Source organism: Macaca mulatta, chromosome 5 (genome assembly GCF_049350105.2).
Source record: "Macaca mulatta isolate MMU2019108-1 chromosome 5, T2T-MMU8v2.0, whole genome shotgun sequence".
Lineage (NCBI taxonomy): Eukaryota > Metazoa > Chordata > Mammalia > Primates > Cercopithecidae > Macaca > Macaca mulatta.
Window position 1 is genome coordinate 93,508,407 of NC_133410.1, and position 14,911 is coordinate 93,523,317.

Sequence of the window (14,911 nt, forward strand, 5' to 3'; positions counted from 1 at the left end):
CAAAGAAGTTTCTCAGAAAGCTTCTTTCTCTTTGTTATCGGAGTATATTTCCTTAGGCCCTATAGTCTTCAAAGGGATCCGAAATATCTGTTCTCAGATTCCACAGAAATAAGGCTAGCAAAGAGATCCACGAAATACATATGTAACTCTGTGAGATGAATTCACAGAACACTAAGCAGTTTCTCAGAAAGCTTCTTTCCTGATTTCATCTCAGGATATTTCCTTTTTCACCAAAGCCCTCTATGGGCTTCCAAATATCACTTTTCTATTCCACAAGAACTGTCTTAGCGAAAGGCTTCTTGAGGGAAAAGCTGTAACTCTGTGAGATGATTTCACAGAACACAAAGAAGTTTCTCAGAAAGCTTCTTTCTCTTTGTTATCGGAGGATATTTGCTTTGGCCCTATAGTCTTCAAAGGGATCCGAAATATCTGTTCTCAGATTCCACAGAAATAAGGCTATGAAAGAGATCCAAGAAATACAGATATACCTATGTGAGATGAATTAACAGAACGCTAAGCAGTTTCTCAGAAAGGTTCTTTCCAGATTTCATCTGAGGATATTTCCTTTTTCAATTTGGCCCTCTATTGGCTTCCAAATATCACTTTGCAAATTCCACAAGAACTGTCTTAGCGAAAGGATTCTAGAGGGGAAAGCTGTAACTCTGTGAGATGATTTCACAGAACACAAAGAAGTTTCTCAGAAAGCTTCTTTCTCTTTGTTATCGGAGGATATTTCCTTTGGCCCTATAGTCTTCAAAGGGATCCGAAATATCTGTTCTCAGATTCCACAGAAATAAGGCTAGCAAAGAGATCCACGAAATACAGATATAACTCTGTGAGATGAATTACCAGAACACTGAGCAGTTTCTCAGAAAGGTTCTTTCCAGATTTCATCTGAGGATATTTCCTTTTCACCATAGCCCTATATGGGCTTCCAAATATCCCTTTGCCAATTTCACAAGAATTGTCTCAGCGAAAGGCTTCTTGAGGGAAAAGCTGTAACTCGGTGAGATGATTTCACAGAACACAAAGAAGTTTCTCAGAAAGCTTCTTTCTCTTTGTTATCGGAGGATATTTCCTTTGGCCCTATAGACTTCAAAGGGATGCGAAATATCTGTTCTCAGATGCCACAGAAATAAGGCTAGCAAAGAGATCCACGAAATACAGATATAACACTGTGAGATGAATTAACAGAACGCTAAGCAGTTTCTCAGAAAGCTTCTTTCCAGATTTCATCTGAGGATATTTCCTTTTTCAATTTGGCCCTCTATTGGCTTCCAAATATCACTTTGCCAATTCCACAAGAACTATCTTAGCGAAAGGATTCTAGAGGGGAAAGCTGTAACTCTATGAGATGATTTCACAGAACACAAAGAAGTTTCTCAGAAGGCTTCTTTCTCTTTCTTATCGGAGGATATTTCCTTTGGCCCTATAGTCTTTAACGGGATCCGAAATATCTGTTATCAGATTCCACAGAAATAAGGCTAGCAAAGAGATCCACGAAATACAGATGTAACTCTGTGAGTTGAATTAACAGAACACTGAGCAGTTTCTCAGAAAGCTTCTTTCCAGATTTCATCTGAGGATATTTCCTTTTTCACCGTAGCCCTATATGGGCTTCCAAATATCCCTTTGCCATTTCCAAAAGAACTGTCTTAGCGAAAGGCTTCTTGAGGGGAAAGCTGTAACTCTGTGAGATGATTTCACAGAACACAAAGAAGTTTCTCAGAAAGCTTCTTTCTCTTTGTTATCGGAGGATATTTCCTTTGGCCCTGTAGTCTTCAAAGGGATCGGAAACATCTGTTCTCAGATTCCACAGAAATAAGGCAAGCAAAGAGATCCACGAAATACAGATGTAACTCTGTGAGTGGAAGTCACTGAATACTAAGCGGCTTCTCAGAAAGCTTCTTTCCAGATTTCATCTGAGGATATTTCCTTTTTCACCATAGCCCTCTATGGGCTTCCAAATATCACTTTGCGAATTCCACAAGAACAGTCTTAGCGAACGTCTTCTTGAGGGGAAAGCTGTAACTCTGTGAGATGATTTCACAGAACACAAAGAAGTTTCTCAGAAAGCTTCTTTCTCTTTGTTATCGGAGGATATTTCCTTTGCCCTATAGTCTTCAAAGGGATCCGAAATATCTGTTCTCAGATTCCACAGAAATAAGGCTAGCAAAGAGATCCACGAAATACAGATGTAACTCTGTGAGATGAATTCACAGAACACTAAGCAGTTTCTCAGAAAGCTTCTTTCCAGATTTCATCTGAGGATATTTCCTATTTCACTCTAGCCCTCTATGGGCTTCCAAATATCACTTTTCTATTCCACAAGAACTGTCTTAGCGAAAGGCTTCTTGAGGGAAAAGCTGTAACTCTGTGAGATGATTTCACAGAACACAAAGAAGTTTCTCAGAAAGCTTCTTTCTCTTTGTTATCGGAGGATATTTCCTTTGGCCCTATAGTCTTCAAAGGGATCCGAAATATCTGTTCTCAGATTCCACAGAAATAAGCCTATGAAAGAGATCCACGAAATACAGATATACCTATGTGAGATGAATTAACAGAACGCTAAGCAGTTTCTCAGAAAGGTTCTTTCCAGATTTCATCTGAAGATATTTCCTTTTTCAATTTGGCCCTCTATTGGCTTCCAAATATCACTTTGCCAATTCCACAACAACTGTCTTAGCGAAAGGCTTCTTGAGGGGTAAGCTGTAACTCTGTGAGATGATTTCACAGAACACAAAGAAGTTTCTCAGAAAGCTTCTTTCTCTTTGTTATCGGAGGATATTTCCTTTGGCCCTATAGACTTCAAAGGGATGCGAAATATCTGTTCTCAGATTCCACAGGAATAAGGCTAGCAAAGAGATCCACGAAATACAGATGTAACTCTGTGAGATGAATTCACAGAACACTAAGCAGTTTCTCAGAAATCTTCTTTCCAGAGTTCATCTCAGGATATTTCCTTTTTCACCAAAGCCCTCTATGGGCTTCCAAATATCACTTTGCCAATTCCACAAGAACTGTCTTAGCGAAAGGCTTCTTGAGGGAAAAGCTGTAACTCTGTGACTTGATTTCACAGAACACAAAGAAGTTTCTCAGAAAGCATCTTTCTCTTTGTTATCGGAGGATATTTCCTTTTGCCCTATAGTCTTCAAAGGGATCCGAAATATCTGCTCTCAGATTCCACAGAAATAAGGTTATGAAAGAGATCCACGAAATACAGATATAACTCTGTGAGATGAATTAACAGAACGCTAAACAGTTTCTCAGAAAGCTTCTTTCCTGATTTCATCTGAGGATATTTCCTTTTTCAATTTGGCCCTCTATTGGCTTCCAAATATCACTTTGCCAATTCCAGAAGAACTGTCTTAGCGAAAGGATTCTAGAGGGGAAAGATGTAACTCTGTGAGATGATTTCACAGAACACAAAGAAGTTTCTCAGAAAGCTTCTTTCTCTTTGTTATCGGAGGATATTTCCTTTGTCCCTATAGTCTTCAAAGGGATCCGAAACATTAGTTCTCAGATTCCACAGAAATAAGGCTAGCAAAGACATCCACGAAATACAGATGTAACTCTGTGAGTGGAAGTCACAGAACACTAAGCGGCTTCTCAGAAAGCTTCTTTCCAGATTTCATCTGAGGATATTTCCTTTTTCACCATAGCCCTCTACGGGCTTCCAAATATCCCTTTGCCAATTCCACAAGAACTGTCTTAGCGAAAGGCTTCTTGAGGGGAAAACTGTAACTCTGTGAGATGATTTCACAGAACACAAAGAAGTTTCTCAGAAAGCTTCTTTCTCTTTGTTATCAGAGGATATTTCCTTTGGCCCTATAGTCTTCAAAGGGATCCGAAACATCTGTTCTCAGATTCCACAGAAATAAGGCGAGCAAAGAGATCCACGAAATACAGATGTAACTCTGTGAGTGGAAGTCACAGAATACTAAGCGGCTTCTCAGAAAGCTTCTTTCCAGATTTCATCTGAGGATATTTCCTTTTTCACCATAGCCCTTTATGGGCTTCCAAATATCACTTTGCCAATTCCACAAGAACAGTCTTAGCGAAAGGCTTTTTAGGGGAAAGCTGTAACTCTGTGAGATGATTTCACAGAACACAAAGAAGTTTCTCAGAAAGCTTCTTTCTCTTTGTTATCGGAGTATATTTCCTTAGGCCCTATAGTCTTCAAAGGGATCCGAAATATCTGTTCTCAGATGTCACAGAAATAAGCCTATGAAAGAGATCCACGAAATACAGATATACCTATGTGAGATGCATTAACAGAACGCTAAGCAGTTTCTCAGAAAGGTTCTTGCCAGATTTCATCTGAAGATATTTCCTTTTTCAATTTGGCCCTATATTGGCTTCCAAATGTCACTTTGCCAATTCCACAACAACTGTCTTAGCGAAAGGCTTCTTGAGGGGAAAGCTGTAACTCTGTGAGATGATTTCACAGAACACAAAGAAGTTTCTCAGAAAGCTTCTTTCTCTTTGTTATCGGAGGATATTTCCTTTGGCCCTATAGACTTCAAAGGGATGCGAAATATCTGTTCTCAGATTCCACAGAAATAAGGCTAGCAAAGAGATCCACGAAATACAGATATAACACTGTGAGATGAATTAACAGAACGCTAAGCAGTTTCTCAGAAAACTTCTTTCCAGATTTCATCTGAGGATATTTCCTTTTTCACCATAGCCCTATATGGGCTCCAAATATCACTTTGCCAATTCCACAAGAACTATCTTAGCGAAAGGATTCTAGAGGGGAAAGCTGTAACTCTATGAGATGATTTCACAGAACACAAAGAAGTTTCTCAGAAAGCTTCTTTCTCTTTGTTATCGGAGGATATTTCCTTTGGCCCTATAGTCTTCAAAGGGATCCGAAATATCAGTTCTCAGATTCCACAGAAATAAGGCTAGCAAAGAGATCCACGAAATACAGATGTAACTCTGTGAGTTGAATTAACAGAACACTGAGCAGTTTCTCAGAAAGCTTCTTTCCAGATTTCATCTGAGGATATTTCCTTTTTCACCGTAGCCCTATATGGGCTTCCAAATATCCCTTTGCCAATTCCACAAGAACAGTCTTAGCGAAAGGCTTCTTGAGGGGAAAGCTGTAACTCTGTGAGATGATTTCACTGAACACAACGAGTTTTCTCAGAAAGCTTCTTTCTCTTTGTTATCGGAGGATATTTCCTTTGGCCCTATAGTATTCAAAGGGATCCGAAATATCTGTTCTCAGATTCAACAGAAATAAGGCTAGCAAAGAGATCCACGAAATACAGATGTAACTCTGTGAGATGAATTAACAGAACACTAAGCAGTTTCTCAGAAATCTTCTTTCCAGATTTCATCTGAGGATATTTCCTTTTTCACCATAGCCCTCTAAGGGCTTCCAAATATCACTTTGCCAATTTCACAAGAACTGTCTTAGCGAAATGCTTCTTGAGGGGAAAGCTGTAACTCTGTGAGATGAATTCACAGAACACAAAGAAGTTTCTCAGAAAGCTTCTTTCTCTTTGTTATCGGAGGATATTTCCTTTTGCCCTATAGTCTTCAAAGGGATCCGAAATATCTGTTCTCAGATTCCACAGAAATAAGGCTAGCAAAGAGATCCACGAAATACAGATGTAACTCTGTGAGATGAATTAACCGAACACTAAGCAGTTTCTCAGAATGCTGCTTTCCAGATTTCATCTGAGGATATTCCCTCTTTCACCATAGACCTCTATGGGCTTCCAAATATCACTTTGCCAATTCCACAAGAACTGTCTTAGCGAAAGGCTTCTTGAGTGGAAAGCTGTAACTCTGTGAGATGATTTCACAGAACAGAAAGAAGTTTCTCAGTAAGCTTCTTTCTCTTTGTTATCGGAGGATATTTCCTTTGGCCCTATAGTCTTCAAAGGGATCCGACATATCTGTTCTCAGATTCCACAGAAATAAGGCTAGCAAAGAGATCCACGAAATACAGATGTAACTCTGTGAGATGAATTCACAGAACACTAACCAGTTTCTCAGAAATATTCTTTCCAGATATCATCTCAGAATATTTCCTTTTTCACCAAAGCCCTCTATGGGCTTCCAAATATCACTTTGTCAATTCCACAAGAACTGTCTTAGCGAAAGGCTTCTTGAGGGAAAAGCTGTAACTCTGTGACATGATTTCACAGAACACAAAGAAGTTTCTCAGAAAGCATCTTTCTCTTTGTTATCGGAGGATATTTCCTTTTGCCCTATAGTCTTCAAAGGGATCCGAAATATCTGCTCTCAGATTCCACAGAGATAAGGTTATGAAAGAGATCCACGAAATACAGATATAACTCTGTGAGATGAATTAACAGAACGCTAAATAGTTTCTCAGAAAGCTTCTTTCCAGATTTCATCTGAGGATATTTCCTTTTTCAATTTAGCCCTCTATTGGCTTCCAAATATCACTTTGCCAATTCCAGAAGAACTGTCTTAGGGAAAGGATTCTAGAGGGCAAAGATGTACCTCTGTGAGATGATTTCACAGAACACAAAGAAGTTTCTCAGAAAGCTTCTTTCTCTTTGTTATCGGAGGATATTTCCTTTGGCCCTATAGTCTTCAAAGGGATCCGAAATATCTGTTCTCAGATTCCACAGAAATAAGGCTAGCAAAGAGATCCACGAAATACAGATGTAACTCTGTGAGATGAATTCACAGAACACTAAGCAGTTTCTCAGAAAGCTTCTTTCCAGATTTCATCTGAGGATATTTCCTTTTTCACCATAGCCCTATATGGGCTTCCAAATATCCCTTTGCCAATTCCACAAGAACTGTCTTAGCGAAAGGCTTCTTGAGGGAAAAGCTGTAACTCTGTGAGATGATTTCACAGAACACAAAGAAGTTTCTCAGAAAGCTTCTTTCTCTTTGTTATCGGAGGATATTTCCTTTGGCCCTAGAGTCTTCAAATACATCCGAAATATCTGTTCTCAGATTCCACAGAAATAAGGCTAGCAAACAGATCCACGAAATACAGATGTAACTCTTTGAGATGAATTAACAGAACACTGAGCAGTTTCTCAGAAAACTTCTTTCCAGATTTCATCTGAGGATATTTCCTTTTTCACCATAGCCCTATATGGGCTTCCAAATATCACTTTGCCAATTCCACAAGAACTGTCTTAGCGAAAGGCTTCTTGAGGGGAAAGCTGTAACTCTGTGAGATGATTTCACAGAACACAAAGAAGTTTCTCAGAAAGCTTCTTTCTCTTTGTTATCGGAGGATATTTCCTTTGGCCCTATAGTCTTCAAAGGGATCCGAAACATCTGTTCTCAGATTCCACAGAAATAAGGCTAGCAAAGAGATCCACGAAATACAGATGTAACTCTGTGAGTGGAAGTCACAGAATACTAAGCGGCTTCTCAGAAAGCTTCTTTCCAGATTTCATCTGAGGATATTTCCTTTTTCACCATAGCCCTCTATGGGCTTCCAAATATCACTTTGCCAATTCCACAAGAAAAGTCTTAGCGAAAGGCTTCTTGAGGGGAAAGCTGTAACTCTGTGAGTTGATTTCACAGAACACAAAGAAGTTTCCCAGAAAGCTTCTTTCTCTTTGTTATCGAAGTATATTTCCTTAGGCCCTATAGTCTTCAAAGGGATCCGAAATATCTGTTCTCAGATTCCACAGAAATAAGGCTAGCAAAGAGATCCACGAAATACATATGTAACTCTGTGAGATGAATTCACAGAACACTAAGCAGTTTCTCAGAAAGCTTCTTTCCTGATTTCATCTCAGGATACTTCCTTTTTCACCAAAGCCCTCTATGGGCATCCAAATATCACTTTTCTATTCCACAAGAACTGTCTTAGCGAAAGGCTTCTTGAGGGAAAAGCTGTAACTCTGTGAGATGATTTCACAGAACACAAAGAAGTTTCTCAGAAAGCTTCTTTCTCTTTGTTATCGGAGGATATTTCCTTTGGCCCTATAGTCTTCAAAGGGATCCGAAATATCTGTTCTCAGATTCCACAGAAATAAGGCTATGAAAGAGATCCACGAAATACAGATATACCTATGTGAGATGAATTAACAGAACGCTAAGCAGTTTCTCAGAAAGGTTCTTTCCAGATTTCATCTGAGGATATTTCCTTTTTCAATTTGGCCCTCTATTGGCTTCCAAATATCACTTTGCCAATTCCACAAGAACTTTCTTAGCGAAAGGATTCTAGAGGGGAAAGCTGTAACTCTGTGAGATGATTTCAAAGAACACAAAGAAGTTTCTCAGAAAGCTTCTTTCTCTTTGTTATCGGAGGATATTTCCTTTGGCCCTATAGTCTTCAAAGGGATCCGACATATCTGTTCTCAGATTCCACAGAAATAAGGCTAGCAAAGAGATCCACGAAATACAGATGTAACTCTGTGAGATGAATTACCAGAACACTGAGCAGTTTCTCAGAAAGGTTCTTTCCAGATTTCATCTGAGGATATTTCCTTTTCACCATAGCCCTATATGGGCTTCCAAATATCCCTTTGCCAATTTCACAAGAATTGTCTCAGCGAAAGGCTTCTTGAGGGAAAAGCTGTAACTCGGTGAGATGATTTCACAGAACACAAAGAAGTTTCTCAGAAAGCTTCTTTCTCTTTGTTATCGGAGGATATTTCCTTTGGCCCTATAGACTTCAAAGGGATGCGAAATATCTGTTCTCAGATGCCACAGAAATAAGGCAAGCAAAGAGATCCACGAAATACAGATATAACACTGTGAGATGAATTAACAGAACGCTAAGCAGTTTCTCAGAAAGCTTCTTTCCAGATTTCATCTGAGGATATTTCCTTTTTCAATTTGGCCCTCTATTGGCTTCCAAATATCACTTTGCCAATTCCACAAGAACTATCTTAGCGAAAGGATTCTAGAGGGGAAAGCTGTAACTCTATGAGATGATTTCACAGAACACAAAGAAGTTTCTCAGAAAGCTTCTTTCTCTTTCTTATCGGAGGATATTTCCTTTGGCCCTATAGTCTTTAACGGGATCCGAAATATCTGTTATCAGATTCCACAGAAATAAGGCTAGCAAAGAGATGCACGAAATACAGATGTAACTCTGTGAGTTGAATTAACAGAACACTGAGCAGTTTCTCAGAAAGCTTCTTTCCAGATTTCATCTGAGGATATTTCCTTTTTCACCGTAGCCCTATATGGGCTTCCAAATATCCCTTTGCCATTTCCAAAAGAACTGTCTTAGCGAAAGGCTTCTTGAGGGGAAAGCTGTAACTCTGTGAGATGATTTCACAGAACACAAAGAAGTTTCTCAGAAAGCTTCTTTCTCTTTGTTATCGGAGGATATTTCCTTTGGCCCTGTAGTCTTCAAAGGGATCGGAAACATCTGTTCTCAGATTCCACAGAAATAAGGCAAGCAAAGAGATCCACGAAATACAGATGTAACTCTGTGAGTGGAAGTCACTGAATACTAAGCGGCTTCTCAGAAAGCTTCTTTCCAGATTTCATCTGAGGATATTTCCTTTTTCACCATAGCCCTCTATGGGCTTCCAAATATCACTTTGCGAATTCCACAAAAACAGTCTTAGCGAACGTCTTCTTGAGGGGAAAGCTGTAACTCTGTGAGATGATTTCACAGAACACAAAGAAGTTTCTCAGAAAGCTTCTTTCTCTTTGTTATCGGAGGATATTTCCTTTGCCCTATAGTCTTCAAAGGGATCCGAAATATCTGTTCTCAGATTCCACAGAAATAAGGCTCGCAAAGAGATCCACGAAATACAGATGTAACTCTGTGAGATGAATTAACAGAACACTCAGCAGTTTTTCAGAAAACTTCTTTCCAGATTTCACCTGAGGATATTTCCTTTTTCACCATAGCCCTATATGGGCTTCCAAATATCCCTTTGCCAATTCCACAAGAACTGTCTTAGAAAAAGGCCTCTTGAGGGAAAAGCTGTAACTCTGTGAGATGATTTCACAGAACACAAAGAAGTTTCTCAGAAAGCTTCTTTCTCTTTGTTATCGGAGGATATTTCCTTTGGCCCTAGAGTCTTCAAATACATCCGAAATATCTGTTCTCAGATTCCACAGAAATAAGGCTAGCAAACAGATCCACGAAATACAGATGTAACTCTTTGAGATGAATTAACAGAACTCTGAGCAGTTTCTCAGAAAATTTCTTTCCAGATTTCATCTGAGGATATTTCCTTTTTCACCATAGCCCTATATGGGCTTCCAAATATCACTTTGCCAATTCCACAAGAACTGTCTTAGCGAAAGGCTTCTTGAGGGGAAAGCTGTAACTCTGTGAGATGATTTCACAGAACACAAAGAAGTTTCTCAGAAAGCTTCTTTCTCTTTGTTATCGGAGGATATTTCCTTTGTCCCTATAGTCTTCAAAGGGATCCGAAACATCAGTTCTCAGATTCCACAGAAATAAGGCTAGCAAAGAGATCCACGAAATACAGATGTAACTCTGTGAGTGGAAGTCACAGAACACTAAGCGGCTTCTCAGAAAGCTTCTTTCCAGATTTCATCTGAGGATATTTCCTTTTTCACCATAGCCCTCTACGGGCTTCCAAATATCACTTTGCCATTTCCACAAGAACAGTCTTAGCGAAAGTCTTCTTGAGGGGAAAGCTGTAACTCTGTGAGATGATTTCACAGAACACTACGAGGTTTCTCATAAAGCTTCTTTCTCTTTGTTATCGGAGGATATTTCCTTTGGCCCTATAGTATTCAAAGGGATCCGAAATATCTGTTCTCAGATTCCACAGAAATAAGGCTAGCAAAGAAATCCACGAAATACAGATGTATCTCTGTGAGATGAATTAACAGAACACTAAGCAGTTTCTCAGAAATCTTCTTTCCAGATTTCATCTGAGGATATTTCCTTTTTCACCATAGCCCTCTAAGGGCTTCCAAATATCACTTTGCCAATTTCACAAGAACTGTCTTAGCGAAAGGCTTCTTGAGGGGAAAGCTGTAACTCTGTGATATGATTTCACAGAACACAAAGAAGTTTCTCAGAAAGCTTCTTTCTCTTTGTTATCCGAGGATATTTGCATTGGCCTTATAGTCTTCAAAGGGATCCGAAATATCTGTTCTCAGATTCCACAGAAATAAGGCTAGCAAAGAGATCCACGAAATACAGATGTAACTCTGTGAGATGAATTAACCGAACACTAAGCAGTTTCTCAGAATGCTTCTTTCCAGATTTCATCTGAGGATATTCCCTGTTTCACCATAGACCTCCATGGGCTTCCAAATATTGCTTTGCCAATTCCACAAGAACTGTCTTAGCGAAAGAATTCTTGAGTGGAAAGCTGGAACTCTGTGAGATGATTTCACAGAACAGAAAGAAGTTTCTCAGTAAGCTTCTTTCTCTTTGTTGTCGGAGGATATTTCCTTTGCCCCTATAGTCTTCAAAGGGATCCGATATATCTGTTCTCAGATTCCACAGAAATAAAGCTAGCAAAGAGATCCACGAAATACAGATGTAACTCTGTGAGATGAATTAACAGAACACTAAGCAGTTTCTCAGAAAGCTTCTTTCCAGATTTCATCTGAGGACATTTCCTTTTTCACCATAGCCCTATATGGGCTTCCAAATATCCCTTTGCCAATTCCACAAGAACTGTCTTAGCGAAAGACTTCTTGAGGGAAAAGCTGTAACTCTGTGAGATGATTTCACAGAACACAAAGAAGTTTCTCAGAAAGCTTCTTTCTCTTTGTTATCGGAGGATATTTCCTTTGGCCCTATAGTCTTCAAAGGGATCCGAAACATCTGTTCTCAGATTCCACAGAAATAAGGCTAGCAAAGAGATCCACGAAATACAGATGTAACTCTGTGAGTGGAAGTCACAGAATACTAAGCGGCTTCTCAGAAAGCTTCTTTCCAGATTTCATCTGAGGATATTTCCTTTTTCACCATAGCCCTCTATGGGCTTCCAAATATCACTTTGCCAATTCCACAAGAACAGTCTTAGCGAAAGGCTTCTTGAGGGGAAAGCTGTAACTCTGTGAGTTGATTTCACAGAACACAAAGAAGTTTCTCAGAAAGCTTCTTTCTCTTTGTTATCGGAGTATATTTCCTTAGGCCCTATAGTCTTCAAAGGGATCCGAAATATCTGTTCTCAGATTCCACAGAAATAAGGCTAGCAAAGAGATCCACGAAATACATATGTAACTCTGTGAGATGAATTCACAGAACACTAAGCAGTTTCTCAGAAAGCTTCTTTCCTGATTTCATCTCAGGATATTTCCTTTTTCACCAAAGCCCTCTATGGGCTTCCAAATATCACTTTTCTATTCCACAAGAACTGTCTTAGCGAAAGGCTTCTTGAGGGAAAAGCTGTAACTCTGTGAGATGATTTCACAGAACACAAAGAAGTTTCTCAGAAAGCTTCTTTCTCTTTGTTATCGGAGGATATTTGCTTTGGCCCTATAGTCTTCAAAGGGATCCGAAATATCTGTTCTCAGATTCCACAGAAATAAGGCTATGAAAGAGATCCAAGAAATACAGATATACCTATGTGAGATGAATTAACAGAACGCTAAGCAGTTTCTCAGAAAGGTTCTTTCCAGATTTCATCTGAGGATATTTCCTTTTTCAATTTGGCCCTCTATTGGCTTCCAAATATCACTTTGCAAATTCCACAAGAACTGTCTTAGCGAAAGGATTCTAGAGGGGAAAGCTGTAACTCTGTGAGATGATTTCACAGAACACAAAGAAGTTTCTCAGAAAGCTTCTTTCTCTTTGTTATCGGAGGATATTTCCTTTGGCCCTATAGTCTTCAAAGGGATCCGAAATATCTGTTCTCAGATTCCACAGAAATAAGGCTAGCAAAGAGATCCACGAAATACAGATATAACTCTGTGAGATGAATTACCAGAACACTGAGCAGTTTCTCAGAAAGGTTCTTTCCAGATTTCATCTGAGGATATTTCCTTTTCACCATAGCCCTATATGGGCTTCCAAATATCCCTTTGCCAATTTCACAAGAATTGTCTCAGCGAAAGGCTTCTTGAGGGAAAAGCTGTAACTCGGTGAGATGATTTCACAGAACACAAAGAAGTTTCTCAGAAAGCTTCTTTCTCTTTGTTATCGGAGGATATTTCCTTTGGCCCTATAGACTTCAAAGGGATGCGAAATATCTGTTCTCAGATGCCACAGAAATAAGGCTAGCAAAGAGATCCACGAAATACAGATATAACACTGTGAGATGAATTAACAGAACGCTAAGCAGTTTCTCAGAAAGCTTCTTTCCAGATTTCATCTGAGGATATTTCCTTTTTCAATTTGGCCCTCTATTGGCTTCCAAATATCACTTTGCCAATTCCACAAGAACTATCTTAGCGAAAGGATTCTAGAGGGGAAAGCTGTAACTCTATGAGATGATTTCACAGAACACAAAGAAGTTTCTCAGAAAGCTTCTTTCTCTTTCTTATCGGAGGATATTTCCTTTGGCCCTATAGTCTTTAACGGGATCCGAAATATCTGTTATCAGATTCCACAGAAATAAGGCTAGCAAAGAGATCCACGAAATACAGATGTAACTCTGTGAGTTGAATTAACAGAACACTGAGCAGTTTCTCAGAAAGCTTCTTTCCAGATTTCATCTGAGGATATTTCCTTTTTCACCGTAGCCCTATATGGGCTTCCAAATATCCCTTTGCCATTTCCAAAAGAACTGTCTTAGCGAAAGGCTTCTTGAGGGGAAAGCTGTAACTCTGTGAGATGATTTCACAGAACACAAAGAAGTTTCTCAGAAAGCTTCTTTCTCTTTGTTATCGGAGGATATTTCCTTTGGCCCTGTAGTCTTCAAAGGGATCGGAAACATCTGTTCTCAGATTCCACAGAAATAAGGCAAGCAAAGAGATCCACGAAATACAGATGTAACTCTGTGAGTGGAAGTCACTGAATACTAAGCGGCTTCTCAGAAAGCTTCTTTCCAGATTTCATCTGAGGATATTTCCTTTTTCACCATAGCCCTCTATGGGCTTCCAAATATCACTTTGCGAATTCCACAAGAACAGTCTTAGCGAACGTCTTCTTGAGGGGAAAGCTGTAACTCTGTGAGATGATTTCACAGAACACAAAGAAGTTTCTCAGAAAGCTTCTTTCTCTTTGTTATCGGAGGATATTTCCTTTGCCCTATAGTCTTCAAAGGGATCCGAAATATCTGTTCTCAGATTCCACAGAAATAAGGCTAGCAAAGAGATCCACGAAATACAGATGTAACTCTGTGAGATGAATTCACAGAACACTAAGCAGTTTCTCAGAAAGCTTCTTTCCAGATTTCATCTGAGGATATTTCCTATTTCACTCTAGCCCTCTATGGGCTTCCAAATATCACTTTTCTATTCCACAAGAACTGTCTTAGCGAAAGGCTTCTTGAGGGAAAAGCTGTAACTCTGTGAGATGATTTCACAGAACACAAAGAAGTTTCTCAGAAAGCTTCTTTCTCTTTGTTATCGGAGGATATTTCCTTTGGCCCTATAGTCTTCAAAGGGATCCGAAATATCTGTTCTCAGATTCCACAGAAATAAGCCTATGAAAGAGATCCACGAAATACAGATATACCTATGTGAGATGAATTAACAGAACGCTAAGCAGTTTCTCAGAAAGGTTCTTTCCAGATTTCATCTGAAGATATTTCCTTTTTCAATTTGGCCCTCTATTGGCTTCCAAATATCACTTTGCCAATTCCACAACAACTGTCTTAGCGAAAGGCTTCTTGAGGGGAAAGCTGTAACTCTGTGAGATGATTTCACAGAACACAAAGAAGTTTCTCAGAAAGCTTCTTTCTCTTTGTTATCGGAGGATATTTCCTTTGGCCCTATAGACTTCAAAGGGATGCGAAATATCTGTTCTCAGATTCCACAGGAATAAGGCTAGCAAAGAGATCCACGAAATACAGATGTAACTCTGTGAGATGAATTCACAGAACACTAA